Consider the following 26,092-nt stretch of genomic DNA (forward strand, 5'->3'; position numbering starts at 1 on the left):
GTCCTAATTTTTGGCAGCTTTTGCTTGGAAAGGATAAGCAAATACTATGGGACACCCACTCCCCAATAATGGGACTTATGTTTGTAATATGCTGTACTGCATGGCTCTTGTAAGGGGCATTGCAAGTTGCTCCGTCCTAATTTTTGGCAGCTTTTGCTGGGAAAGCATAAGCAAATGCTATGGGACACCCACTCCTCAATAATGGGACTTATGTTTGTAATATGCTGTACTGCATGGCTCTTGTAAGGGGCATTGCAAGTTGCTCCGTCCTAATTTTTGGCAGCTTTTGCTTGGAAAGCATAAGCAAATACTATGTGACACCCACTCCCCAATAATGGGACTTATGTTTGTAATATGCTGTACTGCATGGCTCTTGTAAGGGGCATTGCAAGTTGCTCCGTCCTAATTTTTGGCAGCTTTTTCTTGGAAAGCATAAGCAAATACTATGGGACACCCACTCCCCAATAATGGGACTTATGTTTGTAATATGCTGTACTGCATGGCTCTTGTAAGGGACATTGCAAGTTGCTCCGTCCTAATTATTGGCAGCTTTTGCTGGGAAAGCATAAGCAAATACTATGGGACACCCACTCCCCAATAATGGGACTTATGTTTGTAATATGCTGTACTGCATGGCTCTTGTAAGGGGCATTGCAAGTTGCTCCATCCTAATTTTTGGCAGCTTTTGCTTGGAAAGCATAAGAAAATACTATGGGACACCCACTCCCCAATAATGGGACTTATGTTTGTAATATGCTGTACTGCATGGCTCTTGTAAGGGGCATTGCAAGTTGCTCCGTCCTAATTTTTGGCAGCTTTTGCTGGGAAAGCATAAGCAAATACTATGGACACCCACTCCCCATTAATGGGACTTATGTTTGTAATATGCTGTACTGCATGGCTCTTGTAAGGGGCATTGCAAGTTGCTCCGTCCTAATTTTTGGCAGCTTCTGCTGGGAAAGCATAAGCAAATACTATGGGACACCCACTCCCCAATAATGGGACTTATGTTTGTAATATGCTGTACTGCATGGCTCTTGTAAGGGGCATTGCAAGTTGCTCCGTCCTAATTTTTGGCAGCTTTTGCTGGGAAAGCATAAGCAAATACTATGGGACACCCACTCCCCAATAATGGGACTTATGTTTGTAATATGCTGTACTGCATGGCTCTTGTAAGGGGCATTGCAAGTTGCTCCGTCCTAATTTTTGGCAGCTTTACCTGGGAAAGCATAAGCAAATACCATGGGACACCGACTCCCCAATAATGGGACTTATGTTTGTAATATGCTGTACTGCATGGCTCTTGTAAGGGGCATTGCAAGTTGCTCCGTCCTAATTTTTGGCAGCTTTTGCTGGGAAAGCATAAGCAAATACTATGGGACACCCACTCCCCAATAATGGGACTTATGTTTGTAATATGCTGTACTGCATGGCTCTTGTAAAGGGCATTGCAAGTTGTCCGTCCTAATTTTTGGCAGCTTTTTCTTGGAAAGCATAAGCAAATACTATGGGACACCCACTCCCCAATAATGGGACTTATGTTTGTAATATGCTGTACTGCATGGCTCTTGTAAGGGACATTGCAAGTTGCTCCGTCCTAATTTTTGGCAGCTTTTGCTGGGAAAGCATAAGCAAATACTATGTGACACCCACTCCCCAATAATGGGACTTATGTTTGTAATATGCTGTACTGCATGGCTCTTGTAAGGGGCATTGCAAGTTGCTCCGTCCTAATTTTTGGCAGCTTTTGCTTGGAAAGCATAAGCAAATACTATGGGACACCCACTCCCCAATAATGGGACTTATGTTTGTAATATGCTGTACTGCATGGCTCTTGTAAGGGGCATTGCAAGTTGCTCCGTCCTAATTTTTGGCAGCTTTTGCTGGGAAAGCATAAGCAAATACTATGGGACACCCACTCCCCATTAATGGGACTTATGTTTGTAATATGCTGTACTGCATGGCTCTTGTAAGGGGCATTGCAAGTTGCTCCGTCCTAATTTTTGGCAGCTTCTGCTGGGAAAGCATAAGCAAATACTATGGGACACCCACTCCCCAATAATGGGACTTATGTTTGTAATATGCTGTACTGCATGGCTCTGGTAAGGGGCATTGCAAGTTGCTCCGTCCTAATTTTTGGCAGCTTTTGCTGGGCAAGCATAACCAAATACTATGGGACACCCACTCCCCAATAATGGGACTTATGTTTGTAATACTCTGTACTGCATGGCTCTTGTAAGGGGCATTGCAAGTTGCTCCATCCTAATTTTTGGCAGCTTTTGCTGGGAAAGCATAAGCAAATACTATGGGACACCCACTCCCCAATAATGGGACTTATGTTTGTAATATGCTGTACTTCAAGGCTCTTGTAAGGGGCATTGCAAGTTGCTCCGTCCTAATTTTTGGCAGCTTTTGCTTGGAAAGCATAAGCAAATACTATGGGACACCCACTCCCCAATAATGGGACTTATGTTTGTAATATGCTGTACTGCATGGCTCTTGTAAGGGGCATTGCAAGTTGCTCCGTCCTAATTTTTGGCAGCTTTTGCTGGGAAAGCATAAGCAAATACTATGGGACACCCACTCCCCAATAATGGGACTTATGTTTGTAATATGCTGTACTGCATGGCTCTTGTAAGGGACATTGCAAGTTGCTCCGTCCTAATTTTTGGCAGCTTTTGCTGGGAAAGCATAAGCAAATACTATGGGACACCCACTCCCCAATAATGGGACTTATGTTTGTAATATGCTGTACTGCATGGCTCTTGTAAGGGGCATTGCAAGTTGCTCCGTCCTAATTTTTGGCAGCTTTTGCTGGGAAAGCATAAGCAAATACTATGGGACACCCACTCCCCAATAATGGGACTTATGTTTGTAATATGCTGTACTGCATGGCTCTTGTAAGGGGCATTGCAAGTTGCTCCGTCCTAATTTTTGGCAGCTTCTGCTGGGAAAGCATAAGCAAATACTATGGGACACCCACTCTCCAATAATGGGACTTATGTTTGTAATATGCTGTACTGCATGGCTCTTGTAAGGGGCATTGCAAGTTGCTCCGTCCTAATTTTTGGCAGCTTTAGCTGGTAAAGCATAAGCAAATACCATGGGACACCTACTCCCCAATAATGGGACTTATGTTTGTAATATGCTGTACTGCATGGCTCTTGTAAGGGGCATTGCAAGTTGCTCCGTCCTAATTTTTGGCAGCTTTTGCTGGGAAAGCATAAGCAAATACTATGGGACACCCACTCCCCAATAATGGGACTTATGTTTGTAATATGCTGTACTTCAAGGCTCTTGTAAGGGGCATTGCAAGTTGCTCCGTCCTAATTTTTGGCAGCTTTTGCTTGGAAAGCATAGGCAAATACTATGGGACACCCACTCCCCAATAATGGGACTTATGTTTGTAATATGCTGTACTGCATGGCTCTTGTAAGGGGCATTGCAAGTTGCTCCGTCCTAATTTTTGGCAGCTTTTTCTTGGAAAGCATAAGCAAATACTATGTGACACCCACTCCCCAATAATGGGACTTATGTTTGTAATATGCTGTACTGCATGGCTCTTGTAAGGGGCATTGCAAGTTGCTCCGTCCTAATTTTTGGCAGCTTTAGCTGGGAAAGCATAAGCAAATACCATGGGACACCCACTCCCCAATAATGGGACTTATGTTTGTAATATGCTGTACTGCATGGCTCTTGTAAGGGGCATTGCAAGTTGCTCCGTCCTAATTTTTGGCAGCTTTTGCTGGGAAAGCATAAGCAAATACTATGGGACACCCATTCCCCAATAATGGGACTTATGTTTGAAATATGCTGTACTTCATGGCTCTTGTAAGGGGCATTGCAAGTTGCTTCGTCCTAATTTTTGGCAGCATTTGCTTGGAAAGCATAAGCAAATACTATGGGACACCCACTCCCCAATAATGGGACTTATGTTTGTAATATGCTGCACTGCATGGCTCTTGTAAGGGGCATTGCAAGTTGCTCCGTCCTAATTTTTGGCAGCTTTTGCTTGGAAAGGATAAGCAAATACTATGGGACACCCACTCCCCAATAATGGGACTTATGTTTGTAATATGCTGTACTGCATGGCTCTTGTAAGGGGCATTGCAAGTTGCTCCGTCCTAATTTTTGGCAGCTTTTGCTGGGAAAGCATAAGCAAATGCTATGGGACACCCACTCCTCAATAATGGGACTTATGTTTGTAATATGCTGTACTGCATGGCTCTTGTAAGGGGCATTGCAAGTTGCTCCGTCCTAATTTTTGGCAGCTTTTGCTTGGAAAGCATAAGCAAATACTATGTGACACCCACTCCCCAATAATGGGACTTATGTTTGTAATATGCTGTACTGCATGGCTCTTGTAAGGGGCATTGCAAGTTGCTCCGTCCTAATTTTTGGCAGCTTTTTCTTGGAAAGCATAAGCAAATACTATGGGACACCCACTCCCCAATAATGGGACTTATGTTTGTAATATGCTGTACTGCATGGCTCTTGTAAGGGACATTGCAAGTTGCTCCGTCCTAATTATTGGCAGCTTTTGCTGGGAAAGCATAAGCAAATACTATGGGACACCCACTCCCCAATAATGGGACTTATGTTTGTAATATGCTGTACTGCATGGCTCTTGTAAGGGGCATTGCAAGTTGCTCCATCCTAATTTTTGGCAGCTTTTGCTTGGAAAGCATAAGAAAATACTATGGGACACCCACTCCCCAATAATGGGACTTATGTTTGTAATATGCTGTACTGCATGGCTCTTGTAAGGGGCATTGCAAGTTGCTCCGTCCTAATTTTTGGCAGCTTTTGCTGGGAAAGCATAAGCAAATACTATGGACACCCACTCCCCATTAATGGGACTTATGTTTGTAATATGCTGTACTGCATGGCTCTTGTAAGGGGCATTGCAAGTTGCTCCGTCCTAATTTTTGGCAGCTTCTGCTGGGAAAGCATAAGCAAATACTATGGGACACCCACTCCCCAATAATGGGACTTATGTTTGTAATATGCTGTACTGCATGGCTCTTGTAAGGGGCATTGCAAGTTGCTCCGTCCTAATTTTTGGCAGCTTTTGCTGGGAAAGCATAAGCAAATACTATGGGACACCCACTCCCCAATAATGGGACTTATGTTTGTAATATGCTGTACTGCATGGCTCTTGTAAGGGGCATTGCAAGTTGCTCCGTCCTAATTTTTGGCAGCTTTACCTGGGAAAGCATAAGCAAATACCATGGGACACCGACTCCCCAATAATGGGACTTATGTTTGTAATATGCTGTACTGCATGGCTCTTGTAAGGGGCATTGCAAGTTGCTCCGTCCTAATTTTTGGCAGCTTTTGCTGGGAAAGCATAAGCAAATACTATGGGACACCCACTCCCCAATAATGGGACTTATGTTTGTAATATGCTGTACTGCATGGCTCTTGTAAAGGGCATTGGAAGTTGTCCGTCCTAATTTTTGGCAGCTTTTTCTTGGAAAGCATAAGCAAATACTATGGGACACCCACTCCCCAATAATGGGACTTATGTTTGTAATATGCTGTACTGCATGGCTCTTGTAAGGGACATTGCAAGTTGCTCCGTCCTAATTTTTGGCAGCTTTTGCTGGGAAAGCATAAGCAAATACTATGTGACACCCACTCCCCAATAATGGGACTTATGTTTGTAATATGCTGTACTGCATGGCTCTTGTAAGGGGCATTGCAAGTTGCTCCGTCCTAATTTTTGGCAGCTTTTGCTTGGAAAGCATAAGCAAATACTATGGGACACCCACTCCCCAATAATGGGACTTATGTTTGTAATATGCTGTACTGCATGGCTCTTGTAAGGGGCATTGCAAGTTGCTCCGTCCTAATTTTTGGCAGCTTTTGCTGGGAAAGCATAAGCAAATACTATGGGACACCCACTCCCCATTAATGGGACTTATGTTTGTAATATGCTGTACTGCATGGCTCTTGTAAGGGGCATTGCAAGTTGCTCCGTCCTAATTTTTGGCAGCTTCTGCTGGGAAAGCATAAGCAAATACTATGGGACACCCACTCCCCAATAATGGGACTTATGTTTGTAATATGCTGTACTGCATGGCTCTGGTAAGGGGCATTGCAAGTTGCTCCGTCCTAATTTTTGGCAGCTTTTGCTGGGCAAGCATAACCAAATACTATGGGACACCCACTCCCCAATAATGGGACTTATGTTTGTAATACTCTGTACTGCATGGCTCTTGTAAGGGGCATTGCAAGTTGCTCCATCCTAATTTTTGGCTGCTTTTGCTGGGAAAGCATAAGCAAATACTATGGGACACCCACTCCCCAATAATGGGACTTATGTTTGTAATATGCTGTACTTCAAGGCTCTTGTAAGGGGCATTGCAAGTTGCTCCGTCCTAATTTTTGGCAGCTTTTGCTTGGAAAGCATAAGCAAATACTATGGGACACCCACTCCCCAATAATGGGACTTATGTTTGTAATATGCTGTACTGCATGGCTCTTGTAAGGGGCATTGCAAGTTGCTCCGTCCTAATTTTTGGCAGCTTTTGCTGGGAAAGCATAAGCAAATACTATGGGACACCCACTCCCCAATAATGGGACTTATGTTTGTAATATGCTGTACTGCATGGCTCTTGTAAGGGACATTGCAAGTTGCTCCGTCCTAATTTTTGGCAGCTTTTGCTGGGAAAGCATAAGCAAATACTATGGGACACCCACTCCCCAATAATGGGACTTATGTTTGTAATATGCTGTACTGCATGGCTCTTGTAAGGGGCATTGCAAGTTGCTCCGTCCTAATTTTTGGCAGCTTTTGCTGGGAAAGCATAAGCAAATACTATGGGACACCCACTCCCCAATAATGGGACTTATGTTTGTAATATGTTGTACTGCATGGCTCTTGTAAGGGGCATTGCAAGTTGCTCCGTCCTAATTTTTGGCAGCTTCTGCTGGGAAAGCATAAGCAAATACTATGGGACACCCACTCTCCAATAATGGGACTTATGTTTGTAATATGCTGTACTGCATGGCTCTTGTAAGGGGCATTGCAAGTTGCTCCGTCCTAATTTTTGGCAGCTTTAGCTGGTAAAGCATAAGCAAATACCATGGGACACCTACTCCCCAATAATGGGACTTATGTTTGTAATATGCTGTACTGCATGGCTCTTGTAAGGGGCATTGCAAGTTGCTCCGTCCTAATTTTTGGCAGCTTTTGCTGGGAAAGCATAAGCAAATACTATGGGACACCCACTCCCCAATAATGGGACTTATGTTTGTAATATGCTGTACTTCAAGGCTCTTGTAAGGGGCATTGCAAGTTGCTCCGTCCTAATTTTTGGCAGCTTTTGCTTGGAAAGCATAAGCAAATACTATGGGACACCCACTCCCCAATAATGGGACTTATGTTTGTAATATGCTGTACTGCATGGCTCTTGTAAGGGGCATTGCAAGTTGCTCCATCCTAATTTTTGGCAGCTTTTGCTGGGAAAGCATAAGCAAATACTATGGGAAACCCACTCCTCAATAATGGGACTTATGTTTGTAATATTCTGTACTGCATGGCTCTTGTAAGGGACATTGCAAGTTGCTCCATCCTAATTTTTGGCAGCTTTTGCTGGGAAAGCATAAGCAAATACTATGGGACACCCACTCCCCAATAATGGGACTTATGTTTGTAATATGCTGTACTGCATGGCTCTTGTAAGGGGCATTGCAAGTTGCTCCGTCCTAATTTTTGGCAGCTTTTGCTTGGAAAGCATAAGCAAATACTATGGGACACCCACTCCCCAATAATGGGACTTATGTTTGTAATATGCTGTACTGCATGGCTCTTGTAAGGGGCATTGCAAGTTGCTCCGTCCTAATTTTTGGCAGCTTTTGCTGGGAAAGCATAAGCAAATACTATGGGACACCCACTCCCCATTAATGGGACTTATGTTTGTAATATGCTGTACTGCATGGCTCTTGTAAGGGGCATTGAAAGTTGCTCCGTCCTATTTTTTTGCAGCTTTTGCTGGGAAAGCATAAGCAAATACTATGTGACACCCACTCCCCAATAATGGGACTTATGTTTGTAATACTCTGTACTGCATGGCTCTTGTAAGGGGCATTGCAAGTTGCTCCATCCTAATTTTTGGCAGCTTTTGCTGGGAAAGCATAAGCAAATACTATGGACACCCACTCCCCATTAATGGGAATTATGTTTGTAATATGCTGTACTGCATGGCTCTTGTAAGGGGCATTGCAAGTTGCTCCGTCCTAATTTTTGGCAGCTTCTGCTGGGAAAGCATAAGCAAATACTATGGGACACCCACTCCCCAATAATGGGACTTATGTTTGTAATATGCTGTACTGCATGGCTCTTGTAAGGGGCATTGCAAGTTGCTCCGTCCTAATTTTTGGCAGCTTCTGCTGGGAAAGCATAAGCAAATACTATGGGACACCCACTCTCCAATAATGGGACTTATGTTTGTAATATGCTGTACTGCATGGCTCTTGTAAGGGGCATTGCAAGTTGCTCCGTCCTAATTTTTGCCAGCTTTAGCTGGGAAAGCATAAGCAAATACCATGGGACACCGACTCCCCAATAATGGGACTTATGTTTGTAATATGCTGTACTGCATGGCTCTTGAAAGGGGCATTGCAAGTTGCTCCGTCCTAATTTTTGGCAGCTTTTGCTGGGAAAGCATAAGCAAATACTATGGGACACCCACTCCCCAATAATGGGACTTATGTTTGTAATATGCTGTACTTCATGGCTCTTGTAAGGGGCATTGCAAGTTGCTCCGTCCTAATTTTTCCAGCTTTTGCTGGGAAAGCATAAGCAAATACTATGGGACACCCACTCCCCAATAATGGGACTTATGTTTGTAATATGCTGTACTGCATGGCTCTTGTAAGGGGCATTGCAAGTTGCTCCGTCCTAATTTTTGGCAGCTTTTGCTGGGAAAGCATAAGCAAATACTATGGGACACCCACTCCCCAATAATGGGACTTATGTTTGTAATATGCTGTACTGCATGTGACGCGCCCTCTGGGCCGTGTGTACACGTGTGTGGGATACCCAGTGCCGGGTCTCTGGGGTCTGTAGTCTCCGTGGCGGTGACCCGGTCCCTTGGCTCAGGCTAGTCAAACCAGTGGCAGTCTTTCTTAGGTTTTGAGGTTAATTGTCCGACTGCGCCACCCGTTGATTGCGGTCAGGGAGTACCACCGCTGCGAGGCGGACCGCTGAGGCTGGTGTTGTGTGCGCAGCATAGAATGGGATAACTCCCCTCGGGAGGAGTATAGCCTCAGGGCAGTGAGTGTGGATGATGGGGGTGATGGTGCACGTGCGCAGCAGGAACGACTCTGAGTCTTTGCAGTGCAGTTCAGGGTCTTTACTGATGATTATAAGGTAGACCCTCCCGGGTGTACTGGCTAGCATAAGAGGCCTGGTCAGTCTGTGAGCAAGCAGGAGTTCCCCTGGCCAGGTGGAGTTGTAGGCCTCCCCGTCTGTCTGCACTCTTCCTGGCTACCTTGCTGTAAGCGGGTAGAAGTAGCCCACGTCCCTGAGTGTACCGTGTAGTGCTCACCCGTATGGCTGGTGACTTGGGGCCTTCTGTTAGCCTCTGCTCCACGACGGCGGTGCTGGTCCCTTGCTTGTGACTGAGCCTCCGGGCTTCTATGGCCAGAGGACCTGAAATCCCCTGCCGGCTGGTTTCTGCTGCTGGATATATAAGTCCTCACAGCTTCGGACTCCTGTGTCCGGTTCCTATTGTCTTCTGCCAGGGCGAGCTCTGCTCAGCTTCCAGCCCCTGGTCTTTAGCTCCTAGCTCCTACAGAGCTCCTTGCTGTTACTTTCCCTTGCTCTCACTCTGACTCTGACTGTTCTCTGACTCACTCAACCCCGCCCAGATCCAGTTTATAAGGGCATAATTCTCCCCTCCCAGGATTGGGGCAGGAGGATGTTGCATGTTTAAGGGATCCTGACCAGGAAACCTCCCACTTGCTCTCCGACGTAATATCTCTATTACTGTGGTGACCAGACCCCTGGGGTGCCACACATGGCTCTTGTAAGGGGCATTGCAGTTCCGCATAATTTTTGGAAAGCCTTCCATTCACTGCTTAGGCCAACAGTGCACGGGAGACCCAGTTGCTATAAATGGAAAAAAAGGTTTAGTTAAGGCCCTCTGACCTCCATGTCATTTCCAAGGGGCATTGGAGTGGCTCGAAATTTTTGGTAGGCATTGCACTCACTGTATGCCCTATAACTGTGTAGCCGAACCGCTCCTTTTGTTACAGAAACATATCCTACACGACATATCTGGTTGACTGGCCTGATATTGATGTGAACGGTCCCTGTTCCTCCTGCTCTTTCTCCTTTGCCACTACCTCATCCATCATTTAGCACCTGAAGCTTTGTTTTAACGGGAGTCATAGAACTTGGATAGTAGCAGGAAAACATCCAGCAATCCTCGGAGGAGGTAGGATATGCGCCAAAACGCTGACCACCTCAGGCCTAGCCGCTACTACATACATGCACTTGCATTACAACAAAACAAAGCAGATGCTAACTTCTATCATCCTCATCATGCTCCTCACCTTGGCACTCTCAACTCCCCTGATGGAGAAGCCAGGGCCCACCGGAGAAGTCTGATAGTCCGGTGGGCTCGGCCAATGCTGCCCTAAAGCAGGCCAGGCTAAGAAAAGTGTGGGAAAGGTTACCGGGACAAATAGGGGTGGCTGGGGACCGAGTATGGACACCCGGCCACCCCCTGGAGGCTGGGGAGCAAGCGGGGACACCCGGCCACCAGGCGGCTGGGGACTGAGTATGGATACCAGGCCGCCGACACAGCCATGGCGTGGTGGCCACATTCCGCCTCCACATGCCTAAAAGGCCCAATTTAAAGTGCAAGCAAGCAAGCAGTATGGTATTGCAGCCTGGGGGTGGGTGGGTGTCAGGCTGCATACTTGCGCTTGCATTGCAAGGAATGGGAGAGGTACAATTGAACACTGCCCTGGAACAAGGACTTGAATGGGGATAGTTGCAAGTCTGCAACGACAGGTGAAAGGTGGGAGGCATCTTCGCATGTACCATGAACAGGGGGTTGGCATGCACACACTACAGCGGAATAGGCTCTCCTTCCCACTAAATGCACTGGGGAGGGCACAGGTAATGTTTTGGTATACGCGCTTAATCTTATGTATAAGGCACACCAGGACAAATATGGGCTTCTGGGGACTGAGTATGGATAACTCGCTGCCGAAGCAGCCATGAGGTATTGGCCAGCTTCGGCCTCCTCCAAACTAAAAGGCCCCATTTCAAGTGCAAGCTAGCAGTATGGAATTGCAGTCTGGGGGTGGGTGGGTGGCAGGCTGCACACTTACACTTGCATTAAAAGAAAACATAGCAGATGCTAACTTCTGTCATCATCATCACGCTCCTCACCTTGGCACTCTCAACTCCACCGATGGAGAAGTCAGGGCCCACCGGAGGAGTCTGGTTCTCTGGTCGGCTCGTCCAGTGCTGCCTAAAGCAGGCCGGGCTAAGAAAAGTGTGTGGGGGGATGTTCCAAGGAGAAATAGGGGCGGCTGGGGACCATTTATGGACACCCGGCTGCCCCCAGGCGGCTGGGGACCGTGTGTGGACACCCGGCCGCGGGGCGGCTGGGGACCGAGTATGGACACCCGGCCGCCGGGCGGCTGGGGACTGAGTATGGATACCAGGCCGCCAACACAGCCATGACGTGGTGGCCAGATTCCGCCGACCTAGCTAAACTGACTGAGAAAGGTTACAAAGCACCTGGCTAGCTTAAGAGTAGAAATTACAATGAAGTCCAGCATGGCCAGAAGGGCGGAGCAGGATTAAATAGGCAAAAACGTCATGTGACCAGCAAAATAGAAAAAAAATAACAGGAGAGTTCTAACAGTACCCCCTCTTCTAAGAGGATCCTCCGGATCCCCTAGGCCCAGGCTTATCCGGAAACCTCTTGTGAAACTCTCTGACAAGTCGGGAAGCAGAAACTTCATCCGCCCTCACCCATGAGTTATCCTCGGGACCGAAACCCTTCCAAGCGACGAGATACTGCAAACTCCCCCTATACCGTCTAGAATTAAGGATGCGGGAAATTTCATATTCCCCGTCCTCCACCACCGGAGGAACAGTGGCAGTGGCGTCTCTATCTGATACATCAGCTTTTTTCAATAGAGAAACATGAAACACCGGATTAATCTTCCAGGAGGTAGGAACCTCCAACCTAACAGCTGATTGGTTAACTACCTGAAGCACCTTAAAGGGCCCTACAAACTTGGGACCCAATTGCTTAGAAGGAATCCTCAACCGCAGATTCTTAGAGGACAACCAAACCATGTCACCAACCGTAAACAAAACCTCTTGACGTTTCCTGTCAAAGTACCTCTTAGATTTTTTGTTAGCCTCCTGAAGATTACCACGCACATCCGTCCAAACTCTCTCCAAATCACCGGAAAAACTCTCCTCCTCAGGCACAGCCGATACCAATTTGGAGAATGACCCAAAAGATGGATGTCTCCCAGAACAACAAAAAAAAGGCGAACACCCAGCAGAAGAGGATGTATGGTTGTTAAGAGCAAATTCAGCAAGCGGCAGAAACTCAGACCACCCCTCTTGATTGTCTGCCACAAAACAACGCAAGAACTGCTCAACATCCTGATTCTTCCTTTCTGTCTGGCCATTAGACTCAGGATGATATCCAGATGAAAATGACAAATGAACTCCCAACCTGTTACAAAAGGCACGCCAAAAACGAGCCACGAACTGAGGTCCCCTATCAGAAACAATGTCAGTAGGAACACTATGGAGTCTGACAATTTCCTTGACAAAGGCCTTATCGAGTGTCTTAGCGCAGGGCAGTTTGATGAAGGGAACCAAGTGACACATCTTGCTAAAACGGTCCACGACCACCCAGATGACCATGAAACCCTCAGAGGAGGGAAGGTCAGTAATAAAGTCCATAGGCAGATATGTCCAAGGTGCACTAGGAACCTCCAGAGGGCAAAGCAACCCCGCAGCAGGAGTATGAGAAGACTTAGATCTAGCACACACAGTACATTGACGCACCCTCTTAATGACTTCCTTCTGCCATCCAGGCCACCAAAAACTGCGACCCACAAGTCTCTTGGTCTCAGAAATTCCTGGATGACCTGCCAACCGAGACTCATGACACTCAACAAACAAATCTCCCCTAAAGGTCCTAGGCACAAACAACCTCCCATGGGGAGTGTTAGATGGGGCATTCTCCTGTGCTTTCAGAATCTCATCTTCCAAAACGAAGTCCAATGCAGCAATCACAATACCTTCTTGTAAAATGCTCTCCTCCTCCTCAGCACCGACCATGGGAGAAAAGCTGCGAGACAACGCATCAGCTTTAACATTCTTGGTACCCGGGATGTAAGTAACGGAAAAATTAAACTGCGAAAAAAAAAGTACCCACCTAGCCTGACGGGCATTCAAGCGCTTGGCAGCATCAAGATAGATCAGATTTTTATGATCAGTGAAAACCTGAATGGGAAATTCAGCACCTTCCAAGAGATGACGCCAGTGTTCAAATGTGAGTTTAATAGCCAGCAATTCCCGATTACCAATATCGTAATTAAGTTCAGTCTCAGAAAATTTTTTTGAAAAAAAGGCACAGGGATGTACTCCATCCTTGTTTTCCTGAGACAACACCGCACCGACCCCCACAGAAGAAGCATCAACCTCAACCAAAAACAGCTTAGTCACATCAGGCTGCATACGGATGGGGGCAGAGCTGAACCTCTCCTTTAGAAACACAAACGCTTCAATGGCCTCAGTAGTCCACTGAACTGTATTAGCACCTTTCCTGGTGAGATCGGTCAGTGGTTTAACAATAATAGAAACATTTTTAATGAATTTTCTGTAATAATTGGTGAAACCCAAAAACCTCTGTATCGATTTCAAACCAATAGGCCTAGGCCATTCCTGCACAGCTTGAACATTCTCCGGGTCCATCTCAAAGCCCTCACTGGAGATAATGTAGCCCAAAAAACTAATTCTCTGTACAGCGAACTCACATTTCTCCAGCTTAGCAAAAAGCGAATTGTCAATTAATAACTGTAATACCTCACGTACGCTCCGCCAATGAGACTCCAGATCAGGCGAATAAATCAAAATGTCATCCAAATACACAACCACATTTTTGCTGATCAAAGGACTAAGGATGTCATTAATAAGATTCTGAAAAAATGCTGGTGCATTGGTAAGACCAAAAGGCATAACCAGATTCTCAAAATGACCCACAGGAGTGTTAAAAGCAGTCTTCCATTCATCACCCTCCTTCATGCGCAACAAATTGTATGCCCCCCGGAGACCAATTTTAGAGAACTACTTGGCCCCCACTAACTGGTTAAACAAATCAGGAATCAATGGCAGTGGGTAGGGATTACGTACAGTAATTTTATTAATCTCGCGAAAGTCCAGACAAGGACGTAAACCACCGTCCTTTTTTTTAACAAAAAAAATCCAACAGCCACCGGTGACTTAGAGGGTCTGATATGACCGGCGGCCAAGCTCATCTGTATGTATTCCTCCAAAGCCTTTCTCTCAGGAATAGTAAGATTAAATAAACGACTTTTAGGAAGAGTCGCTCCAGGGACAAATTCAATGGTACAATCATAGTCTCTATAGGGAGGCAAAATTTGCGACTCCTCCTCAGAAAAAACTTTCCAAAAATCCTGAATAGTTACAGGTAATTCCCCTTTATCCACAGCAGCAATGCGCCCGTTACAACACTTGTCATAACACTTCGGGCTCCAGGACTTAATTTCATTAGTAGACCAATCCAGTACAGGATTGTGCAATTTTAACCAGGGTAACCCCAAAATTACTGGAGAAGGCAAATTATTTAATACTACCAAATCCAAATTTTCTTGGTGAATACCATTAATAGTGAGGGGAAATTCATAAACCTTGTGAGTAACACATTTCAAGGGAGAGCAATCGACAGAAACCACGGCAATAGGGGATGACAAAGGTTTGGGTTTTAATTTAAGTTTTTCCAAGAATCCCCCATCATTCACATTCAGAGTAGAACCACAATCCACAAATACCCGAAATTCAATTAATTCTTCCTGAGCGGCAGCAGTAGCAGAAAGAAATACCCCCTTAGAGTTTAAACAGGCTATACGGGCGTAACTGACCCTTTTTTTTTTCTTTGTTCATACGAAGCACACAGTTCTTAATGAAATGGTCAGATTTTCCGCAATAAAAGCACAAACCTTCAGAAAACCTGCGGTCTTTTTCCTGAGAGCGGGGTGACATCGCCCCAATCTCCATCGGCTCTCCAATGTCAGTACAGACCCTCTCAAGACTAGGAGCTGACATGGCAAAGGATTTACTCTCATTAACCCTTGCACGCAGTCTCCTGTCCACCCGTATAGCTAATTGCATTGCCTCCTGCAAGTTTCCAGGTGTAGGATAAGCAATAAGCAGATCCTTAACCCTTTCACCTAGCCCAGCAAGAAACAAACTTTTCAGAGCTGAATCGTTCCACCCCACCTGAGCAGACCAACAACGGAAGTGAGTACAATAATTTTCCACATTACCTGATCCCTGTCTCCAAAGTCTCAATTCCGTCTCAGCTGATGAGACACGATCAGGATCATCATACAACAACCCCAAAGCAGAAAAAAAACTATCCACTGATCTAAAGCACGGATCACTAGGTTGGAGAGAAAAGGCCCATCCCTGAGGTTCTTTGTGCAAAAGTGACATTATGGACCCTATGCGCTGTGATTCATCACCAGAGGATCTGGGGCTCAAACGAAAATACAATAAACAAGCATTTTTAAAGGAAAAAAAATCTTGTTGTTCACCAAAAAATAAATCAGGCAATCGTACCTTTGGCTCCACAAAATGCGCTCCAGAACAGCTACTCACGTGTTGTTGGAGCTCGGCCACCTCCAGAGAGAGTCCCTGCAGGCGTTGAGCCAAATCCTGAACCGACACCATGATGGAAACTGGAGGTCTTTCCTTAGAGATATTTTTGGGCTGGACTTACTGTTATGATAGGCTACAAACACTAAGGAAAGACAGGAGATCTGTCCCTACAATAGAACTAAGCTAGATCCCTACGATGTAACGGGGAACCTGATCCTGCGATCAGACCCGCTAAAGTCCTCAGCTAGTCTGAACGAAGACCTATAGATGTGAGGGAGGGATCCCTACAAGAACTAGGGACTGGGAGAAAGATGGACACCTCCTAGCAGAAATTGTAGCAGTAAAAAGACAAACACACAACATAGAACATAAAGGTCAAGAGACCTAGCTAAACTGACTGAGAAAGGTTACAAAGCACCTGGCTAGCTTAAGAGTAGAAATTACAATGAAGTCCAGCATGGCCAGAAGGGCGGAGCAGGATTAAATAGGCAAAAAGGTCATGTGACCAGCAAAATAGAAAAAACCTAACAGGAGAGTTCTAACAATAAGTGTATTGGTGTGTACATATTAAATATTTGGACAGTGACACAAGTCTTTTCATTTTAGCTGTTTACCAAAACATAAGATTTTGGGCTTAAAGTGCAGACTCTCTGCTTTAATTTGAGGGTATTCGCATCCTAATTGGAGTAAGGGTTTAGGAATTAAAGATTTTTAATATATAGCTGCCACTTTTAAAGGGTACCAAATGTAATTGGACAAATATTTCAAAAGCTCTTTAATGGGCTGCATGGGCTATTCTCTCATTAATCCATAGTCAATTAAGCAGGTAAAAGGTTTAGAGCTGATTCTACATGTGGCATTTGCATTTGGAAGTGTTAGAACCCTCCTATTTGTTTTTTGTATCTTGTGGTTTGCAGTCACGTGACCATCTGCCTTTATATTCCAGATCCGCCCTTCTGGCTGTGCTGGACTTCAGTGTTTTACTGTCTCTCTAGCCTGGTGCTTTTGTGCCTTTCTCTGTCAAGTTCGCTTTGTCCTCTGGGACCTCTAGTACTTTTTGTCAGTTTGTCTTTTTTTGTTCTGCAACAACTTCTGTTTAGGAGGTGTCCCATTTTTGTTCCAGTCCTTAGTTCTTTTCGGGACCCCTCCCTTAATTCTATAGGTCTTCGTTCAGACTAGCCGAGGACTAAGGCGGGTCTGTTCACTAGGAACAGGCAGCCCGCAACATCGTAGGGATTCAGCTTAGTCTTACTGTAGGGACAGCTTTCCTCTATCTTTCCTTAGTACATGTTGCAGATCATAACAGTAAGTCCAGCCCAAAAAACTAAAAGGAAAGAAATTCGGGGATCAGTATGGTTTCCATCCAGGATTTGGCTCAACGCCTGCAGGGATTGTCTCTGGAGGTGGCCGAGCTTCAGCAACACGTGAGTAGCTGTCCTGGAGCGCATTTTGTCGAACCCAAGGTAGGACTGCCTGATGTTTTTTATGGTAAACAGCAAGATTTTTTTTCCTTTAAAAATGCTTGTTTGTTATATTTTCGTTTGAGACCAAGATCCTTTGGGAATGAATCACAGCGCATTGGTTTTATTATGTCACTTTTACGCAATGAAGCACAGGGGTGGGCCTTTTCTCTCCAGCCTAATGATCCGTGTTTAAGGTCTGTTGAAGAATTTTTTTCTGCAATGGGGCTATTATATGACGATCCTGATCGAATCTCATCTGCTGAATCAGAACTTAGACGTTTGAATCAGGGGTCAGATGATGTTGAAAATTATTGCACACACGTCAGGAGATGGGCTTCAGAAGTTAAGTGGAATAATCCGGCGCTGAGATGTTTATTTCTTGCTGGTCTGAGAGAAAGGGTTAAGAATTTGCTAATTGCATTCCCTGCACCTGAGACTCGGCAGTAAGCTATGCAGTTAGCTGTTCGTACAGGCAGGAGACTGAGGTGCAGGCTCAATGAGGTAAAGACTCCGGTAATGTCAGGACCTAGTCCCCAGAAAATCTGCTCTGACGGCGGGGAATCGATAGAGGTTGGGGCGATGTCACTCCGCTCTCAGGAAAGAGACCGGAGATTCGCCGAGGGATTGTGTCTTTTATTGTGGTAAAGCTGACCATTTGATTAAGTATTGTGAGCGTCGTTTAAGTAAAGAAAAAAAAAGGGTCAGTTACGCCTGTATAGCTTGTTTACGCTCTGCAGGAGTGTTTCTTTCTGGGAGTACTACTCTGCAGGGAGATTTGATTGAATTTCAGGTATTTGTGGATTGTGGTTCAACACTTAATGTGACTGATAAAGGGTTTTTGGAAAATCTAAAATTGAAATCCAAACCTTTGTCATCACCTATTTCTGTGGTTGCAATTGATAACACTCCTTTGAAATGTATTACTCGCAAGACTGCTGCATTTCCCCTCACTATCAATGGAGTTCACCAAGAAATTTTGGACTTGGTTGTTTTGGATAATTTGCCCTCTCCAGTTGTTCTAGGATTGCCTTGGTTAAGATTGCACAATCCTTTATTGGATTGGTCTACTAATGTGATTAAGTCTTGGAGTCCGAAGTGCTATGATAAATGTTGTAATGGTCACATTGCGGCTGTGGAAAAAGGGGAATTACCGGTACCTATTCAAGATTTTTGGAGGGTTTTTTCGGAGGAGGAGTCGCAAGTTTTACCTCCTCATAGGTTTTATGATTGTGCCATTGAGTTTGTTCCTGGAGCTACTCTTCCCAAAAGTCGCTTGTTTAATCTGACTATCCCTGAAAGAAAGGCCTTGGAGGAGTACATAGAGACTAGCCTGGCTGCTGGTCACATTAGACCTTCTAAGTCACCTGTGGCAGTTTGATTCTTCTTTGTTAAAAAAAAAGGACAGCGGTTTACGTCCATGTCTGGATTTTCGTGAAATTAATAAGATTACCGTACGCAATTCCTACCCATTGCTGTTAATTCCTGACTTGTTTAACCAGTTAGTGGGAGCCAAGTGGTTCTCCAAAATTGATCTCCGGGGGGGCATACAATTTGTTACGTGTGAAGGAGGGAATGGAAAACTGTGTTTAACACTCCGGTAGGTCATTTTGAGAATCTGGTGATGCCTTTTGGTCTTACCAATGCACCTGCATTTTTTCAGAACCTTATTAATGACATCTTGAGACCTTTTATTGGTAAGAATGTGGTTATGTATTTGGATGACATTTTGAGTCCCATTGGCAAAGTGTACGTGAAGTTTTGCAGTTATTGAGTGATAATTCACTCTTTGCTAAGCTGGAGAAATGTGAGTTCACTGTGCAGAAAATTTGTTTTTTGGGCTACATTGTCTCCAGCGAGGGCTTTGAGATGGACCCTGTGAAGGTTCAGGCTGTGCAGGAATGGCCTAGGCCTATTGGTTTGAAATCTATACAGAGATTTTTGGGTTTTGCCAATTATTACAGGAAATTCATTAAGAATTTTTCTGTAATTGGTAAACCTCTAACCGATCTCACCAGGAAAGGTGCGAATACGGCCCAGTGGACTACTGAGGCCATTGAAGCGTTTGAGTATCTCAAGGAGAGGACCAGTTCTGCCCCTATCCTTATGCAGCCTGATGAGACCAAGCCTTTTTTGGTCGTGGTCGATGCTTCATCGGTGGGGGTCGGAGCAGTTGTGTCTCAGAAGAACAAGGGTGGAGTACATCCTTGTGGCTTCTTTTCGAAAAAAAATTCGGAAACCGAACTGAATTATGATGTTGGAAATTGGGAGTTGCTGGCTATTAAACTTGCGTTTGAACATTGGCACCATTTTTTGGAAGGCGCTAGATTTCCTATTCAGGTTTTCACAGATCATAAGAATATGATCTATCTGGATGCTGCCAAACGCTTGAATGCCCGTCAAGCTGGGTGGGCACTTTTTTCTTCTCGGTTTCATTTTTCTCTTACCTATATCCCTGGTACTAAGAATGTTAAAGCCAATGCTTTATCTCGCAGCTTCTCTCCTACGGTCGATGCCGAGGAGGAGGAGAGCATTTTACAGAAAGGAGTTGTGGTCGCGGCTTTGTAATCCGTTTTGGAGAATGTGATTCTGAATGCTCAAGATGATGCTCCATCTAACACTCCCCATGGGAGGTTGTTCGTGCCTAGAGCCTTTAGGAGAGATTTGTTTGTGGAGTGTCATGAGTCTCGGTTGGCAGGTCATCCAGGAGTTTCGGAGACTAAGAGACTTATCAGTCGCAGGTTTTGGTGGCCTGGATGGCAGAAGGAAGTCATCAAGTGGGTGCGTCAGTGTAGTACTGTGTGTGCTAGGTCAAAGGCTTCACATACTCCTGCTGCGGGGTTGCTTTGCCCTCCGGAGGTTCCTAGTGCGCCTTGGACGCATCTCACTATGGATTTTATTACTGATCTTCCTGTGTCCAAGGGTTTTACTGCCATCTGGGTGGTCGTGGACTGTTTTAGTAAGATGTGTCATTTGGTTCCATTCATTAAGTTGCCCTGTGCCAAGACACTCGCTAAGGCGTTTGTTAAGGAGATTGTCAAGCTCCATGGCGTTCCCACGGATATTGTTTCTGATAGAGGACCTCAGTTTGTGGCTCGCTTTTGGCGTGCTTTTTGTGACAGGTTGGGAGTCCATTTGTTATTTTCGTCTGGTTATCATCCTGAGTCTAATGGACAGACTGAAAGAACCAGGATGTTGAACAGTTTTTGCATTGTTTTGTGGCGGACATTCAAGAGGTGTGGTCTGAGTTTATGCCTCTCACAGAATTTGCTCTTAACAATCATACATCCTCCTCTGCTGGGTGTTCTCCTTTTTTTTGTTGTACTGGGAGTCATCCGTCTTTTGGTTCGTTCTCCAAATTGGGGTTGGCGGTGCCGGAGGAGGAGAATTTTTCCGGTGATTTGGAGAGAGTTTGGACTAATGTACATTGTAACCTTCAAGAGGCTAACAAGAAGTCCAAGAAGTATTTTGACAGGAAACGTAAAGAGGTTTTGTTTACTGTGGGTGACATGGTTTGGTTGTCCTCGAAGAACCTGCGGTTGAGGATTCCCTCCTAAAAACTGGGTCCTAAGTTTGTGGGTCCATTTAAAGTGCTTCAGGTTGTTAACCTGTCTGCTGTTAGGTTGGATGTCCCTACTTCCTAGAAGATTAATCTTGTGTTTCATGTTTCCTTGTTGAAAAAGGCTGACGTATCTGATTGGGACGCCACTGTCTCAGTTCCTCCTGTGGTGGAAGACGGCGAATATGAAATTTCTCGTATCTTGAATTCTAGATGGCATAGAGGGAGATTACAGTATCTTGTCTCCTGAAAGGGTTTTGGTCCCAAAGACAACTCCTGGGTAAGGACGGATGATGTCTCTGCTCCTAGGCTTGTAAAAGCTTTCCACAGGAGGTTTCCGGATAGGCCTGGGCCTGGAGGATCCGGAGGATCCTCATAAAAGAGGGGGTACTGTTAGAACCCTCCTGTTTGTTTTTTCTATCTTGTGGTTTGCGGTCACGTGACCATCTGCCTTTATATTCCAGCTCCGCCCTTCTGGCTGTGCTGGACTTCAGTGTTTTACTGTCTCTCTAGCCAGGTGCTTCTGTGCCTTTGTCTGTCAAGTTTGCTTGGTCCTCTGGGACCTCTAGTACTTTTTGTCAGTTTGTCTTTTTTTGTTCTACAACAACTTCTGTTAGGAGGTGTCCCATTTTTGTTCCAGTCCTTAGTTCTTTTCGGGACCCCTCCCTTAATTCTATAGGTCTTCGTTCAGACTAGCCAAGGACCAAGGCGGGTCTGTTCATTAGGAACAGGCAGCCCGCTACATCGTAGGGATTCAGCTTAGTCTTACTGTAGGGACAGCTTTCCTCTATCTTTCCTTAGTACATGTTGAAGATCATAACAGGAAGCTGTTGCTGTGAACCCACAACATGTGGTCAAAGAAGCTCTCAATGGAAGAGAAACAATCATTAGGCTGAATAAAAGAAGTCCATCAGCGAGAAAGCAAAAATGTTAGGAGTAGCCAAATCAACAGTTTGGTACATTCTGCAAAAAAAAAAAAAAGAGAGCACTGGTGAGCATGGACATACATGAAAGACAACAATGGTGGATGATCACAGAATCCTTCCCAACCCCACCCAAGTGAAGAACACTCTCCATAAAGTAGGTGTTTCATTATCTAAGTCTACCATAAAGATAAGACTTCATGAAAGCAAATACAGAGGGTTCACCTCAAGGTGCAAATCATTAATCAGCCTTAAAAATAGAAAGGCAGATTAAACTTTGCCAAAAAAAATCTAAAGAAGCAAGCCTAGTTCTGGAAAAGCATTCTTTGGACAGATAAAACTAAGATCAACATTTACCAGAATGATGGGAAGTAGAAAGTGCGGAGAAGGCTTGGAACGGCTCATGATCCAGAGCACACCACATCCTCTGTAAAACATGGAGGGGGCACTGTGATGGCATGGGCATGCATGGCTTCCAATAACACTTTGACACTAGTGTTTATTGATGATGTGACTGAAGACAGAAGCAGCCGGATGAATTCTGAAGTGTACCTGGCTATACTTTCTGCTCAAATTTAGCAAATCTGCAAAAGCAACTCAGGAGTAGAGGTGAGCGTTGTTCGACTCGAACTGTTCGCCAATCTCAAATTCGAGCTGTTTTGGGCGGTGTTCGAGCCGTTCGGCGAACACGAACGATTTGAGAAAAATTCGGCTGTTCGAGGTTATGTTCGATAACTGTTCGTGCACCAAAATCATAACTGGATTTTTTCTCAGTAATGATGAAAATTAATGTTAATACGCAGTTTGAGTGTACAGCGGGGCGGGGGGAGGGGCAGGGGATGGATCTCTGCAGGAATAATGAAGATCTCCATTTTTTTTTCTCTTTCCCGCATTTACAGTGGGGAGGTGCAATCTGTCAGCCTATCAGCAGCGCACACACGGAGCGAAGTGCTTTTTTTCACACAAGCAAGGGCATGTGTCATTGGCAGTGTATGTCACATGTCCTTGCCCTATAAGACCCAGCCATTTTCCCCGTCGCCACCATTTTCTCACTGCTGCAGCTGCGTGTTAGACGGCACCGCTGTTGCTGTGTGCGCTATACCGTGTTAATTTCAAGCCAATTTTCGCACAAATCTACAGATAGCTTGGGAGTAGGGAATAGTTGTGATTGCAGTCCTTTTAAGGACTACGTTACATCATTTCATACGACTTTTATCAGGCAGGTCTGTGCTCTTAAATAGATAGGTTGCGAGTAAAGACTAATTGTAATTGCAGTCCTTTTCAGGGCTAGGTTACATCAGTTCCTATCACTTTTTGCCAGGCAGGTCTGTGCCAGTGCTGTGCAAGTTTTTTTCACAGCATTTGGCTGAATCTAGCAAAGCTAATCCTTTTTGGCCTATTGCAGAGTGTGTTAGTCAGTGGAGTAGCCTATCTGTGTTGCAAGCTACACCACCTGTGTATAGAATACCAAATTTTTTACTGCACCTAGTGAAGTAAAACCTTTTGGGCATAGCATCATTCTATTAGTCCATCTATACTGGCTCCATCAGGTTGCAAACTGAATATAATTTTTTTCTGCATCTACCTCTGAAAAAATATTTGGGCTTCTAGCTGTGTGTGGGACTTGTTCTATTAGTCCATCTATACTGACCTCCATAACGTTGCAAATTGAATATCATTTTTTTCTGCATCTAGCTCTGAAAAAATATTTGGCCTTCTAGCTGTGTGTGGGACTTGTTCTATTAGTCCATCTATACTGACCTCCATCAGGTTGCAAACTGAATATAATTTTTTTCTGCATCTACCTCTGAAAAAATGTTTGGCCTTCTAGCAGTGTGTGGGACTTTCTCTATTAGTCCATCTATACTGACCTCTATCAGGTTGCAAATTAAAAATAATTTTTATCTGCATCTAGCTCTGAAAAAATATTTGGCCTTCTAGCAGTGTGTGGGACTTTCTTTATTAGTCCATCTATACTGACCTCCATCAGGTTGCAAATGAAAAATAATTTTTATCTGAATCTAGCTCTGAAAAAATATTTGGCCTTCTAGCAGTGTGTGGGACTTTCTCTATTAGTCCATCTATACTGACCTCCATCAGGTTGCAAATTAAAAATAATTTTTATCTGCATCTAGCTCTGAAAAAATATTTGGCCTTCTAGCAGTGTGTGGGACTTGTTCTATTAGTCCATCTATGCTGACCTCCATCAGGTTGCAAATTGAATATAATTTTTTTCTGCATCTAGCTCTGAAAAAATATTTGGCCTTCTAGCAGTGTGTGGGACTTTCTCTATTAGTCCATCTATACTGACCTCCATCAGGTTGCAAATTCAAAATAATTTTTTGTCTGCATCTAGCTCTGAAAAAATATTTGGCCTTCTAGCAGTGTGTGGGACTTTCTCTATTAGTCCATCTATACTGACCTCCATCAGGTTGCAAATGAAAAATAATTTTTATCTGCATCTAGCTCTGAAAAAATATTTGGCCTTCTAGCAGTGTGTGGGACTTTCTCTATTAGTCCATCTATACTGACCTCCATCAGGTTGCAAATTAAAAATAATTTTTATCTGCATCTAGCTCTGAAAAAATATTTGGCCTTCTAGCAGTGTGTGCGACTTGTTCTATTAGTCCATCTATACTGCCCTCCATCAGGTTGCAAATTGAATATAATTTTTTTCTGCATCTAGCTCTGAAAAAATATTTGGCCTTCTAGCAGTGTGTGGGACTCATTGTATTAGGCCATCTATACCAAGCTCCACCAGCTTTTAAATTAATAATTTTTAGCTGCATCTAGCCCTGAAAATAATTTTTCTTCCCAATAGTGGTAGCAATAGAAATATGGGACGCGCGCCTGGCTTACAAAAATATACGCTTCATAACAAAAAACACCAGCCTAGCGCGCTGCATTAATAAGATGGCATCATCGTCTCTCCCAGTGCTAGGCCTACTACCCAGGATAGCATTCCTGTGCCTAAAACACAATGTATGGGTCCGCGCTAGCCACTATGCTGAGGGGTCTAAAGCTGCTGCTAACGCTTTATAACAATTCAATTGGCAGATTTTCACAGAGCTCTTCCACAACGCCCACCCATCGGGCAACAGTTGCCCACCTTCCCTATGGGATCTAGTGGCGAATAGTTGATGCCATTAATCAGAGCGTCAGTTGCCCCGTCGACGTGGCAAGCATACGGTAAGGCATGGGAAGAGTGGACACGACTAGTAGCAGGCAGACGGGTTGACCAATGTGAACAAGCCAGATCACAAGTCACCATAGAATTTCTCCACCAGCTAATTATGAGGGGCATATCAGGGGCGTCAGCGCTGCGATGTCTGACCGGAGTAGCATTTCACTTCCAACTACTGAATTGGGGAGATGTGACAAAGGTTCATCATCAGACAATCCATAAAAGGGTGGAAAAGGGGTCAGCCAAGTCAGGAGTGTAGACGTCCCGTCCCGTGTCACTAAAACTGATTTCTCACATCATATCCCTAACACCATTAACATGACACTCACAATTTGAAGCAACACTACTGTCTACTGCATTTGTGATCGCCTTCTTCGGGGCTCTATGCATAAGCGAATTAGTCCCTCAATCCAAAATTACCAACCAGTGGAGGCTTATTACACCAGGACGTAGTCATAGCCAATAATGCAATACGTCTACGCATACACAAATCAAAAACGGTTCCAGCGGGCAGGGGCACTTGGGTACTTCTACAACCCACAAACGGTACACTGAGTTGGGTAACAATAGTAAAAACATATCTAACCATCAGATCACAAAGTAATTTCTTCCTATCACACATTGATGGAATGACATTATCAAGATACCAGTTCCAAGCTATATTTAATAAATGCATAACATCGGCAGGGAACCACCCCAAAGATTACGGGACACACTCATTCCGCATAGGCGCGGCCACGGAAGCAGCAAGAGCAGGACTGTCAGAAACGGAAGTTCAGAGGATAGGGAGATGGCGATCCACGATCCGGACTTGTTATCCTAACGTGGTTTGTTTCTTTTACAGGTGACGCTAAGCCAACAGTGTGGGTGATAGGCCACTCGTATATGTATTGGGCAGAAAAAAGGGCGAAAGTCTGCCCAGGCGGGAGGAAATTAGAGTTTCATAACACATATTTCAACTAGAGAGGTATTTGAGGCCTGCTATGGCCACAGGTACTAATGGAGGTAATCAAGGTAGGGAGAGAGGCAAGATGTCCGGTCATCTTAGTTATACAGGCCGGGGGA

Source organism: Phyllobates terribilis, unplaced genomic scaffold (genome assembly GCF_046119375.1).
Source record: "Phyllobates terribilis strain yellow unplaced genomic scaffold, ASM4611937v1 Scaffold_11__3_contigs__length_659146591, whole genome shotgun sequence".
In the NCBI taxonomy this organism is placed as follows: domain Eukaryota; kingdom Metazoa; phylum Chordata; class Amphibia; order Anura; family Dendrobatidae; genus Phyllobates; species Phyllobates terribilis.